The 12651-nt window shown below is 39.9% G+C and overlaps 1 protein-coding gene across 1 annotated transcript in view; it reads right to left on the minus strand.

The window, feature by feature from the left end:
- LOC309666056 (uncharacterized protein) overlaps positions 1-12651 on the minus strand; it is a 196187-nt gene that overhangs the window by 160683 nt on the left and 22853 nt on the right. Inside the window, exon 3 of the mRNA XM_082473180.1 lies at positions 11940-12035. The gene's annotated coding sequence lies outside the window, so the exon portion shown is untranslated. The remainder of the gene's footprint in view (positions 1-11939; positions 12036-12651) is intronic.

Genomic DNA, 12651 nt, shown 5'->3' on the forward strand with positions numbered 1-12651 from the left:
CACCATGCTCTATGTTTCTCCTTACATAAACACCATGTTGTTTACTGTGGCTTTATATTGTCTTGACATTAGGTGGGTGTAACTCATCTAACTTTATTTTTCTTTTTCAAGACTGTTTTAGCTCTTCTAGGATCAATACATTTTGACATAAATATAAGCATTTAAGCATGATCTTGTCAATTTCTAGAAAAGGCATGTTAGGATTTTGATTAGGATGGCCTTCAATGTATAGATCAAGTTGGGAAGAAATGGGCATCTTAACAATATTGAGTCTTCCAAACCATGAACATTTGTCTGGGTCTTTTGGGTTTGAAAAAGAGGTTTCTAGTCAGAGGACACACGTGACCAAAACTATTTCTGATGAAAACTCTAGTTTTCAATAAATAGAATGGACTAGAGGAAAATGAGACCAAGAGTGTGATCAATTAAGAAGCTACTGAAATCATCCAAGCCTAAGGTAGTCAGGGCCTGGATCCAGAGGTTCAAGAACTAAAAACCAGCAGTACAATTTTTAAAAGTGCGTTCGTAAGAATACACACTTTGCTTATTTTATTTACAAACAACGTCACAAGCATATAAAGAAGCAGCTTTGCATATTTTCGACTCATTTATCACTGCATTTATGAAAACTAGGATGACTATCTAGTTTAACTGTTCCTAAATTTTAAGTTTTTACAGCACATCAACTGGGCTTTTTACCCTAGGTTTCTTTTTCAACTCCAACAGGAAAGATGCATGAACCTGAGTCCTTCAGAATCACGGTCTCTGTGGCCTCCTAGTGCTGGCTGTCGATAATGACAGCTTCTGTAGCAAATTCTCTATGAAAACAGGACAGACTCATTCTGTCCTCTAGTTTTTCTTCTACACATAGATAAAGTAATTATGACATCCCCCCAAATAACATCTCAGACACTATTCACAAGCATACCAGGTCTATGACGGAGGTAAACAAAACATCTACAAGCTTAGAGTCACTGGATCATTCATGCTTATGTCTCCAACATTATTTCTTAAAACAATCTGAGAAGCTACTGCCAAGGGTTTTTTCTGTTTTATTTTTGTTTCAAACAAAATTTTAATTAATGTCTGCTCATATCTTCTATGCCATTTATTCTTTATTTCACCCTGGCAACTTTATTTATCCACTCTCCTATGACTATTCACTATAGAAGATAACCAGTGCTTCCACCTGTCAAAAGACTCAAGTAAATTTCCGTACTCAAAGAATCTCTGATCTTCTGGATGGACTGAGGGTACTGCTAGCTTATTATGCATGCTTGACACAGCTTTTGCTGACTAGCAGTCTTGGTCACACACAAGTGGGGCTCCACTTCCAGCCAGACCTTGAGTCCCATGCCGCCCTGGAGCAGAGACGCTCCAGCTACCCGAGAAAAGACCACCAAGGTCAGACAGGAGGGCTGTGTGCTGGCTGGCAGTGCTGTCCACTAAGGATGTGATCAGCACAAAATATCCAGATGTCTGTTTCATGCAACCATAAAGTTTTAAAGATACAAGTAGCATAAGTCTTCATGTCGTCTGGACCTTTCACACCATAAATGACAAAATATTTTAGCTGAAGAGTTAAACAACTGGGTCAAGGTCACATACCCTAACTATATTTAGACATCTGGGGAAGAGTTTAGGGAGGAATAAGTGACAAATACATAAAATCTAAGTAAGCAAACGTCTTCTCTCCAAAAAAAGACAATTATTAACACCAGGGAAAACAAAAAGCTGTGTTGGAAAGAAACAGTAACCATGGATTATATGCCTCAGCTGTGAATAATGTTTTCATGGTCATAATAATGTAAACACTGATTATTATTCAAAATTTAATTATAATGAGAAGGTAGGAGGGTTCTGCACATAGAGTGAGGGTGCATAAGAAAGATAAATCCTCTTCCCTCATCATGAGAAGTCAAAGGTAATGCCTAAGACTGAAAAATTAAAAACTGGAAAAAGAGCAACATGCTATTTGGAGATTTGGAGGTAAACAACAAAACAATTAGGTCTCAGAGTTGAACTTCAGAGAGCAGGGACTGGGGTGGGGGTAAGAGTTGGGAGACTACTGAGTTTTGTAACAAGCCTTGTACAACCCCTGGACTCTTTGAATTCTGTGCATGTATAACTGAGATTAAAATTAAATCTAGAGACTAGAACCTAGGATTTCTCACTGTATAATATTTTTTTAAATTACGTATTTTTTTCACTCAGAGAAAACACTGATATTTTAACTAAACAATTTAATTTTATATTGTCTTGTTGTGGCTATTGTGTCTTCATTTTATGGAAGCAAAAAAAAAAAATCAATATATCAAATATTCACCAGCTGAATTGGAGACATATGAACCTGTACTAGGTGCTGGGAAAACAAATACTAATAAGACCTTCCCTGCAAAGAATCACTCTGTTTTAGAGAAACAAACACACAAATAACCCAAAAGCAATGAGATAAGCACCCTAACACGTAACTGTTCTGTGAGCCTTGGTTTCTTCATTTGCAAAATGCCTCATCAGGTTTTCGTGAATATTTAATGATTCAGTACATATAAAGTTCTTGGGGAAAAAAAAAAGTTCTTGGAACACTGCCTGGCAGATCATAAGAAAAATAAGGTCCAAAAGACAAACCTTTGCCTGCCTGATTTTAAAGCCCACGTTCATTCCACTACATCACGCTTCTAAAATAATCCTATTCTTTTCAAAAACAAAAAATTTTTTCTCCTCCAAATGGTATCCAGTAAATGGACAAATTGTGACTCATTACATATGCAGATGTAGATGTAGAATAAAATCTGAGGATAAAAAAACTTTCCAAGCTCTTTTTTTTCTGGTTATTTTTAATTATTTGCAAATATTTGGTTTATTTAGGAATAGTCCCCTAATATGTCTTAGGAGTTAGGCATGATTAACAATGAAGTTCTTGATTTATCAAGAAGCAAAATGTAGTAGCGATCTTCAACCAGAAAGTAAATTATTTGGCATGATTAAAAATGAAGTTCTTGGGACTTCCCTGGTGGTACAGTGGTTAAGAATGCGCCTGTCAATGCAGGGGACACGGGTTCAAGCCCTGGTCCAGGAAGATCCCACATGCCACAGAGCAACTAAGCCCGTGCGCCACAACTACTGAGCCTGAGCTCTAGAGCCCACAAGCCACAACTACTGAGCCCACGTGCCTAGAGCCTGTGCTCTGCAACAAGAGAAGCCACAGCAATGAGAAGCCCGCGCACCACAATGAAGACCCAACGCAGCCAAAAAAAAAAAAAGAAGTTCTTGATTTATCAAGAAGTAAAATGTAGTAGTGATCTTCAACCAGAAAGTAAATTATTTATCACTAGATGGCACTGTACTGGATAATTTTTTTTTAATTTTGTTTTGTTTCTTTTAGCTCGAGGTTCAAATTACTTAACAAATTAAAAGAATTCTTTCAACAGAAGAAGGTAAGATTATATTACTCCTGTTTTAAGTTATCTCATGGCTTTGAAAATAAAGATATAGTTTAATGGAAAAGGAAACAATGATATATTCAAGTTAAACTCTATTTTTAAACTATTCTGGTATCTTAAATAACTTCTGATATCTTCTAAGCAGAAATAATTCTGAATGTCTCTCTTGTTGACAGTACAACAAACAAGTACAGGAACGTGTGCTGGTTTGTACTGTATCGACTTGATGTAGGTGGAACTACATTTCCCAGAATCCCTGGCCACAAATGGCTCCACGCAGAGTTGGCCAAAAGAGGAATTCACTTCAGACAGAGGAGGAGGAACTGCGGCAGTCGCTGATTCTCTCTTCTTGGTTAGACGTGGTGACAGACACCGATGCCAGCTCGTCCTCACACCCCTCTGGTCTGTGCCCAGCTGTTTTTCCCAAACACTAAACTGACTGACCAACAAAGACCCCAGGCCCACACCAGATGCTTGGCAGGAGACAGAGAGGTGGCGTTCTGGAAATATTTAATTATTGACCAATAATGTTTTAGTAAGCTGTAATAATGCAGTAAACGAGTTAAGCTCCTCCTCACACAGTAGCTTCAATGTATTGATAATGTTCTACTAATTTATAGATTTATATAACCTTTTGCATGTATCAAATATTACATAACTTTTTTTAAAGAATAAAGCACGTGACAGGGCAATCAGTGATATTAAATATTTACATATATTTAAATAAGTTGAAACCACAATGTCTGAACAAAATAGTGAGCTAAGAAATCCATCTCCACCACTTCTTTATTATTTACCAAATTATTATTTAGCAGTTTCATTCACGGTGCATGAAAACTCTCCAACATCTATAGCCACCTATCTTTAATAGGCAGCCAAACTCCTGAGTTTGAGAGCTAACCACCCAGATGGCTTCTTAGTCTGTTTTGTTTTCAGAACTGAAAAAGTAGATCTAGTGCTAGAACCCATGACAGGTGTATACAACAGGCTCAATAGCTGTGTGTTAAAAAGAGTTGATGAGTTAAGTCATCTTCATATTGGTATCAGTCTGATTCAACTCCTGTAGCATCTGAGTTACCACAAGGTAATAAAACAAAACATCAAAGAAGATAAGAAATATAATTGCTAGTCCACTTTTGTGGATTTAAAAAAAAAATAAGATTCTGTGTTCTGTCCTGTTATTTCTTGTGCTTATCTCTGGCAATGTCATTCAAAGTCATACAGTCTGGATGATTGCTTCCATATAGATAACCCTCCAAGTCCTATCTCTAACATTGAACTTCCAGCAAAGTCATAATGCCCTAGACCCACAGGGCAGCATTCTGTTCAACTGTGTGTGTTACCAGTGTTTACAGAGGACTGCCTAAGTTCCTGAGTTTCCAAACTATTATCTCCAGCACTCCTATGAAATAGGTACTACTACACAGATCCTGGTGTTGACATGTACTAGATGTGTAACCTTGGAAGGCTTAGAGAAATTGAGCAACTTTTTCCAAGGTTATGTATCTAGAACACGTCAAAACCAGGATCTGAACCCAGGTTGGGTCTGACTGCAGAACCCAAGTTCCCAACCCTCAGTCCATCCTCCCCTCCCGCTAGATCAACTTGAGAATAATGTCTGCCTCTGATTTCATCGTAGTATCCACCCAAAGCAGGCAACGCACTTGTATTTAGTATGCGTCAAGAGTTATCTGTTGGGGCTTCCCTGGTGGCTCAATGGTTAAGAATCCGCCTGCCAATGCAAGGGACATGGGTTCGAGCCCTGGTCCAGGAAGATCCCACATGCCACGAAGCAACTAAGCCCGTGAGCCACAACTACTGAGCCTGTGCTCTAGGGCCTGTGTGTCACAACTCCTGAGCCCATGTGCCACAGCTACTGAAGCCCATGTGCTTAGAGCCCGTGCTCCACGACAAGAGAAGCCACCGCAATGAGAAGCCGGTGCACCGCAATGAAGAGTAGCTCCTGCTCGCCACAACTAGAGAAAGCCCCCGCGCAGCAACGAAGACCCAACGCAGCCCAAATAAATAAATAAAATTTATTAAAAAAAAAAAAAGTTATCTGTTGACTAAACATATCCTGATTGAGGAAGTTAGCTAAGGTGTTGCCTGATATCAAAGAATAATTCCTACTCCAAATTAGAGAATGCTCTAAGTTTCATAAAACATAACAACAGGGCAGACAATGAAGACAAAAACCAGAGGATAATAAACTAAAGTCACGTAACCTCTATACCTCAAATTTATCCCAGTGTTTAGGATTCCACCTGCACTAAGGACAATCACGTTATATTATCATATCTCCAGGTTCTACATTCTGTGTATCCCACTGGGGTTCCTTCCCAAATGAATGAATAAACTCCAGATCTCTACCCTTCCTGGACCTATGGCAGTTTAAGTGGGCCAAATCCAGCCATGTTCTGAGAGATTATAATTAGAGAATAATTTTTAAGGATCAAATGCTATACAAAAAAAGGGTACTTTTCTGCCCCCCTGAGATTTCACACTTGGGTTTTGTCACCTTACCTGAATTAAATGTATCGGAGTTTTGTCCTGTGAAAACATCATATCCTGCTCTCTCTTGTCTGCTAACAGGAATCCCCTACTTGGTACTCCGTAGTGAATAACAGACTTGAGAGTCTGTTCAAATACATCAAAAATATTTACTACGTGTGTATCTCGGGAATACAAATGCTATCCATTTGGATTAAGTTTTAAGCACAATAGTCTCACAGTACGCAATTTCATGGTAGGTTTAGAACTTTAAAAAGACTCTCCTAGGCCTTCCACGATACTTCCTTTCCCTCTGGGCAGCAATTCCCTGGAGTCAGTACTCTCTGTTAGGCCACTCTACCTCCACTCCCAGACGCAGGCTGAGCTCTCCTCTCAAGTCCCGAGGTAAAGAGAACGAGTCCTTTTCCCTCTGGGCCCCAGATCTAGTCCTCTCAGGTCAAAAGCTTTCTCCTCAGCCACTGGACCCACCACCTAACCACTCGGGCGTCCCCCTTCCAAAGAATTCCTTCTCCTTGAGCATATTCTCAGCCCCACTCCTGTTCTCTTTAGCCTGGGTCCTTGCTAGAAGTCGGTTTTTTCTACAACTCTCTCCTCCCAGTATCACCCACTCACCTGACTCAGTAAGGGTCACACAAATTGCATACTTTAAAGATTCTGCTATATCTTGAGCATTGTTCTTTCTTTTACATCTGAACAAAACAGTAAGGCATGAACATTTGATTACAGTTTAAGTCCCTGACTCTAGGTAGGGAAGTGCCCGCTTTATCCGTGACTTTTACGATGAGAATTTTTTTGCTACAGATATTAATTAGTTACTTTTAAATGTATGCAGTCAGAACAAGAGAAGAGCCTTGAAATAAAGCAGAAGAGATCAGGTACTTCTTAATCACCTGGATACTAAAACACTTAAATGTACCACTGATGGGGGCTGTAAAATTTCTAATTCTGTCAATCTTCAAGAAAAAAATAAAAATTAAATGGAGAGAAAACAATTATCTATCCTTGATGATTTGGTATCATTTGCCTGAAGGAAGAATTTAGAGTGTTTCATAGTCCCTCTGACTTATTCTTGTTTTCATCATTACTTTAGAAGGTAATTTGATCCACTCTAATGGTCCCAGAGAACCACTTATCCTTTTCCAAGCATCCACTATAAGACTGAACCTGTCTTTGGTACTCCTCTTTCTTTAAACTCACTACAAAAATGGGCTTCAGAGAATGACTTTTCTAAAGTCAACACAAACTTCAGACTTCGGGTCTCTATAACAATTGGTCACAGAATGCAGATGAAACTCAAAAACTCAGTGGTGCTCTCAAAGTTTTCAAAGCAAAACAATGAACAAAGATGCAGAAATAAGCACAGCCTTCAAATGACACCGAAGCCCACTGACTTACTTCCATGAAACTCCCGAGTTCTAGAAATTACCATTCTGTAAATGACTCTTTTTACTTTGTCAGGATCATCCACTCAAATAACCTTGGTATGTCACCGTCAGTGCTTAGATCTTAAAAAAAAATGTTTTTCACTGGCACAGGATAGGAGATTCAAGAATTCAGAAAAACATTCATAGGTTAAAAGAAAGTATCTTCAGCAAGGCGTGTATCACATTGTGGCTTTCAGCATCAAATACTGTAGTCAGATTTCTTCAATAATGTTTTGTGAGATCCTTAAAAACGAATGGTTATACATTTTTCATTTTTAAATATAAATTTTCTCATTTCCTACTTGTGATTAGGATTGAAATATAAATTCAGTCAAAAAAAGTATTTTCCTTCAAAAATCTAAGCTATAAATCTATCAACTTAGTTCTGTAAACTACCTCAGATAAATTATAAGTTGGACAAATGCACCAGATAACATCAATAAATAACTATGTTATGTATATTAATTATACCAGTAAGTCTCCACTTTTGGCAAATGTTTGATTCTGTTCTTAAAAGCTTAAATACAAAACAGCAATAGTTTAATGTTATGAGGAGCCAAGGACATTTGCTGAACACCAGGAAAACTTTAAAAAGCACATCTTCATTAAGTTCAAAGCAAAGAGATTTGACTCCTTTAGAATAATAGAATTGGAGACAGGACTACAGAGAGACTGAAGGGTTTTAAAAAGAGCATGGAGCCTGGCATCAGGAGGACCAGGATTTGAATCCTGGCTCAGTTACGCGCCAGCTGTGTGTCCTTGACCAAGCTTCTTCAGCTCTCTGAAATTCAGTTTCTTCAGCTGCAGAGTAACAGGAGTATCCACCTCCCAGAGCTGTTGGGAAGACTGAGTCAGACAAAGCATTTGCAACCAGTACAGCACCTGACACACGGTAAATGCAACGAATTCTGTTCTTCTGCCTGCCTCTCCCCTGTAAAACCAATGCAGCGGGTCTTGAGAACTTAGAATGGCCGTGGAATAGTTGTGTTCTTAAAAAAAAAACCAATGTGTTTAAATCATATTTTAAGAATACTGATGGGGATGTTGATACATGCTACAACGTGGATGAAGCTTGACGACATCATGCTAAGTGGAATAAGCCAGTCACAAAAGGACAAACACTGTATGATTCCTCTGATATCAGGTCCCTAGAGTAGTTAAATTCATAGAGATAGTAAGGACAACAGTGGCTGCCCGGGGCTGGGGGCAGGGGGAAATGAGTTGGTGTTTAATGGGTTTCAGTGGGGAAGACGAAAAGGTTCTGGTGATGGATGGTGGTGACAGTTGCAAAACAATCTAAATGTTCTTAATGTCACAAAACTATACACTTATAAATGGTTAAAATGATCAATTCTATACATATTTTACCACACAGAGACTACTGAGAAGTACTTGTTATTTAAAAGAACCTTACAATAAGTTCTTTTGACAAAATTACTTATAGTTAAATAAATAGTCATGTTGTAGTTTACTCGTTCCAGCTCCCAGGCTAAGGAGAGCACTATGGGAGAAAATTCAAGTACCTCTTCCATTTGGTGGAAAAACTTGCTTTCCATTTCAGCCAGGCCCTCGCTGCTGGGCAATACTCCACAATCTGTCCCTAGTCAGCTACCTCTTGTTTCCTACAATTGCTGTTCCAAGCATGTGTAGACATTCAGACCGTCGAAGTATACCCATACTACCTTAGGCCAAAATAAAGACCCTCCCTCTACCCTTTTTCACTAATCTACCTCCTATTTCAAATTGTTTTTTAAGATGGCCTGTACATACTCACTGGCTGTACTCATTAATGCCCACTGCACTTAGCCATTGGAATGAAGTTTCTAATGCCAGTATTACAATTTTTAATCACTGAGAGCCTCTGACTTGACCAAATCCAATGGCCTCATTCTACCTCTCATCCCAACTTGACCTCTTATAGTGGCATCTGATACTGACTACTTCCCTTTTTGAATCGATGGGCTTTTCCTTCGATGGGCTTTTCCTGCCCTTTAAGTGCTGGAATGTCCAGAGGTCCTCTGCTTGGCCCGCCCTCATTCTGCTCAGGTAGCTCCCCTTTTGTAATCTCACCCATTCACACACGTATGACTCCACCCTCCACATCTTTCTCTCCTAAACTTTGGAGTCACGCTTCCAACGGTCTGCTAGTTGTTGCCATTTAGATGCCCCCTTCTCAGATGTCCAAAACCAAATCCAAGCTTCCTTTCTACTCTCTCATCCAATGGCTAGAGGATTAAAAAAATCTACAGCCATTTGCTATTCTTCCATCTCTCTCACAACTGCTATATGGAGCTCCAGTCAATAAGCCTCACAAATTCTACTTCCCAAAGCATACTCCACACTGTCTCCTCCTCCTCATCTCCACTGTCAGTGCCCTAATCCAGGCCCTTTATCTCGCTCATCTGGACCGCTGCTCACTGCACCAGTCTCCTAACCAGTCTATTCTCTTTAGTTTTTTCCCTTCCAGTCCAATTTTCACACTGCTGCCAGGGCATTTTTCTAAAATGTGAATCTGTGCCATTCCTCTGATTTTAAAACCTCCAATGGTTCCCCACAGTCAACAGGGCAAAGACCAGATACTAGGACTACAAACACAGCTCCTTGCAATCTCATTTCCCACCACGTGCCCACTCCCCAACTCCCATGAGCCTCAAGCTCCTTCTCAACTGCTCAAAATATGATCCTCGGACCTCTATGGCTGGCGCATGCTCCTCCTCCTTCTGCACGTGGTGAGCAGCTACATTTCCACTTCCCAGCCTCCCCGGGCCGAACTGATCACAGGCTTCCAGTCTGTCTGGGAGGCCTCTGCTGCAACACTTAACACACAGCGTCTCATTTCCTTGGCTCTTGCTCCCAAGCCATCGCTGAAACCTACTTGGTGGAGCACCTCAAGATCAGGAACTCCACCCCACTCGTTTTTCAGTCCACCCCAGATTCTCTATGGCTCACGTGATCTGTCTCCCTAGTCACCGGATCTCCTGACCATCAAAGCGCAGCGGCTCCACTGCCATGCTGCTGTACCATGGTGAGTGTGTCTACTACAAGGCGTGGAAATCATTCATTTGTTCATTCCACTAACACTTTTTAGACATGGGGATACATAGATGAGTAAGACTTGACACCTTCCAGTAAGGAGTTCACGCTCTAGCAGGGAAAACAAACACGTAAACAGACATTTATATAACATGTTGGAGGAGCCCAATGACAGAGTGACTCCCAGGACATTCTGGAGTAGAGGGGCCCAGAGGAGGACAATGAACCCAGCAAGTGGGGGGAACTGGGTATGAGAAAGGCCACTGGATGAAGCTTCTGGGACTGATGGTGCCCAAAGTGAGTCTCACAGAACATTAGGGAAAGAGGAAGGGATAGGGCAGATGGGAGACAGGAAAAGGAAAATACAGCAATTAACCACACTAACTTCTTGTCCGCTGCCCAAGTACAAGTAGTAAAAGTCATAAGACAGTCCTTGCAAATATATCCAGACATTTAATTGTGAAAACAAACAACAAAATTGTCAACCTCCTAGGACACTCCTTCTCACTCCCTTTTTGTCTGTCCCTCTCTCTCATACCCACTGACACAAGAAAAACTTAATACATGTAATGAAAAGTATATGTAAGACCGGTCATGGCAGTATTGACATGTTTAGAGCCCATGTTTTCATGCCGCTTCAAGAGTCACTTCTTATCTGTGCTCTCCACGCCAAAGCTTCTCAGACTTCCCTCACTCCTGCTGGCCTTCGCCCCCCTCCCTGACCCTTTCAGCTCTTTCTGTGCTCACCTTCCATACGCAATGCAGAACTAGGCTACATCATTTAATGTTGCCCTATTTATTCAAATATGACGTTACCATGTCAGTCAGATCTTTTTGTGCTAAAAAGAATTTATCAATACTTTCTTCATAGCATAAAGTCTACACTTTAATTTAGAACCACAGTTACTATCGATATACTGGTTTCGTTTCTTTAAGTCTTTAGAAGACCCAAAGTTATTCTTAAAGGAAAAATAGCCTTATCAGAAAAAAAATTGAAATAATAATCATCACATCATATAGCAGAGAAAACTCAGATTTCATTTCTGGCTATGTCGGTGTTTTACTACATAATTCCTTGGTCCATCTGATCTCAAATCCTTATAGAAATCTTGATATATACTATCTCACGTAAAGTAATTTTTAAAATATTTTCACGTTTTTGTTCCATCTTATTGACAATTATTTTACTAATTTGAAAACTGATTAAATACATGTACAGAAACGTAACATAAAAGAACACAAAATCATCTTTCAATTTAGTATTTACATTTGTCAGCAGCTATCTTAATCATATTTACTAATCATCCCTGCAAGTTCAGTAAACAAAACCTATGAATAATAGAACTGCACTTAAAGTTAGGAGGTAAGGAAGAGGGAAAACAGATGATCCCTTGTCTTGGTTCTGATCTTGAAGTCATACTAACCAGGCGAAAGGGAAAGGAAAGAAGGAGGAGGAAGAGCACAGATAAGAATAGTTAAAAACAGTGTGTGAAGTAAAAAAATTATAAAGTAAGTTGATTTCACTCACAGTTAAGAGTCCCTGAAAACAAGTGAAGTAAAATCCTACTCCATCCCTCAGTCCAAGAACTGAGCAGAAGTTCCCTTCCAGGGAGGCTTGGTGGTGCTAAAAGGAGGCAAGAAGGATGTGAGATCTCAAAATCTAAGTGATGAAAGGCACGCCAGCCATTCATCCTCCCACTTCAGGCGCTTTTTAAAAAAAAGTTAATCATCGAATTAAATGTTATAATCCAATTTCCAAAATTGTTCTACTCCACTTAAACTGCTGTCACCTCTAATAATCTTACAGGCAAATGCATTCATTTCAAACATCATTCTCTTCAGATTCTGCGGTATCTGAAGCTCTCGATCACGCCACCTTTTTTGTTCCTGCCAGGAATACAGCGGGCTCTTTCTCTAACACTATAGATCTAGCTCCTCTTGCTAACTGTACTCCAAACCACGGTTTCCCCCTGAGGCTTGGTCCTCAGTGCTCTGGCCGGCCTCCCTGCATACGCATCCCTTGAAGAATTTAACCCTCACTTCTGGGATGACAAATGTGAAGTTTCCCTCTTTGGCTAGACATTTCAACATGAGCCCTGGTTCATGTTTCAACGGCTTAGGAATTTCCCCTTGAACATCTAAAACCAGACGAGCACCTTTATCTCCTCAAAATTGGTTTCTCTTACCAGTTATTACATGCCTGATCATCCTGCAGGCATTTTTTTTACTCACATCTTCCT

This window comes from Balaenoptera physalus, assembly GCF_965194825.1.
Source record: "Balaenoptera physalus genome assembly, chromosome: 8".
Classification (NCBI taxonomy): Eukaryota; Metazoa; Chordata; class Mammalia; order Artiodactyla; family Balaenopteridae; genus Balaenoptera; species Balaenoptera physalus.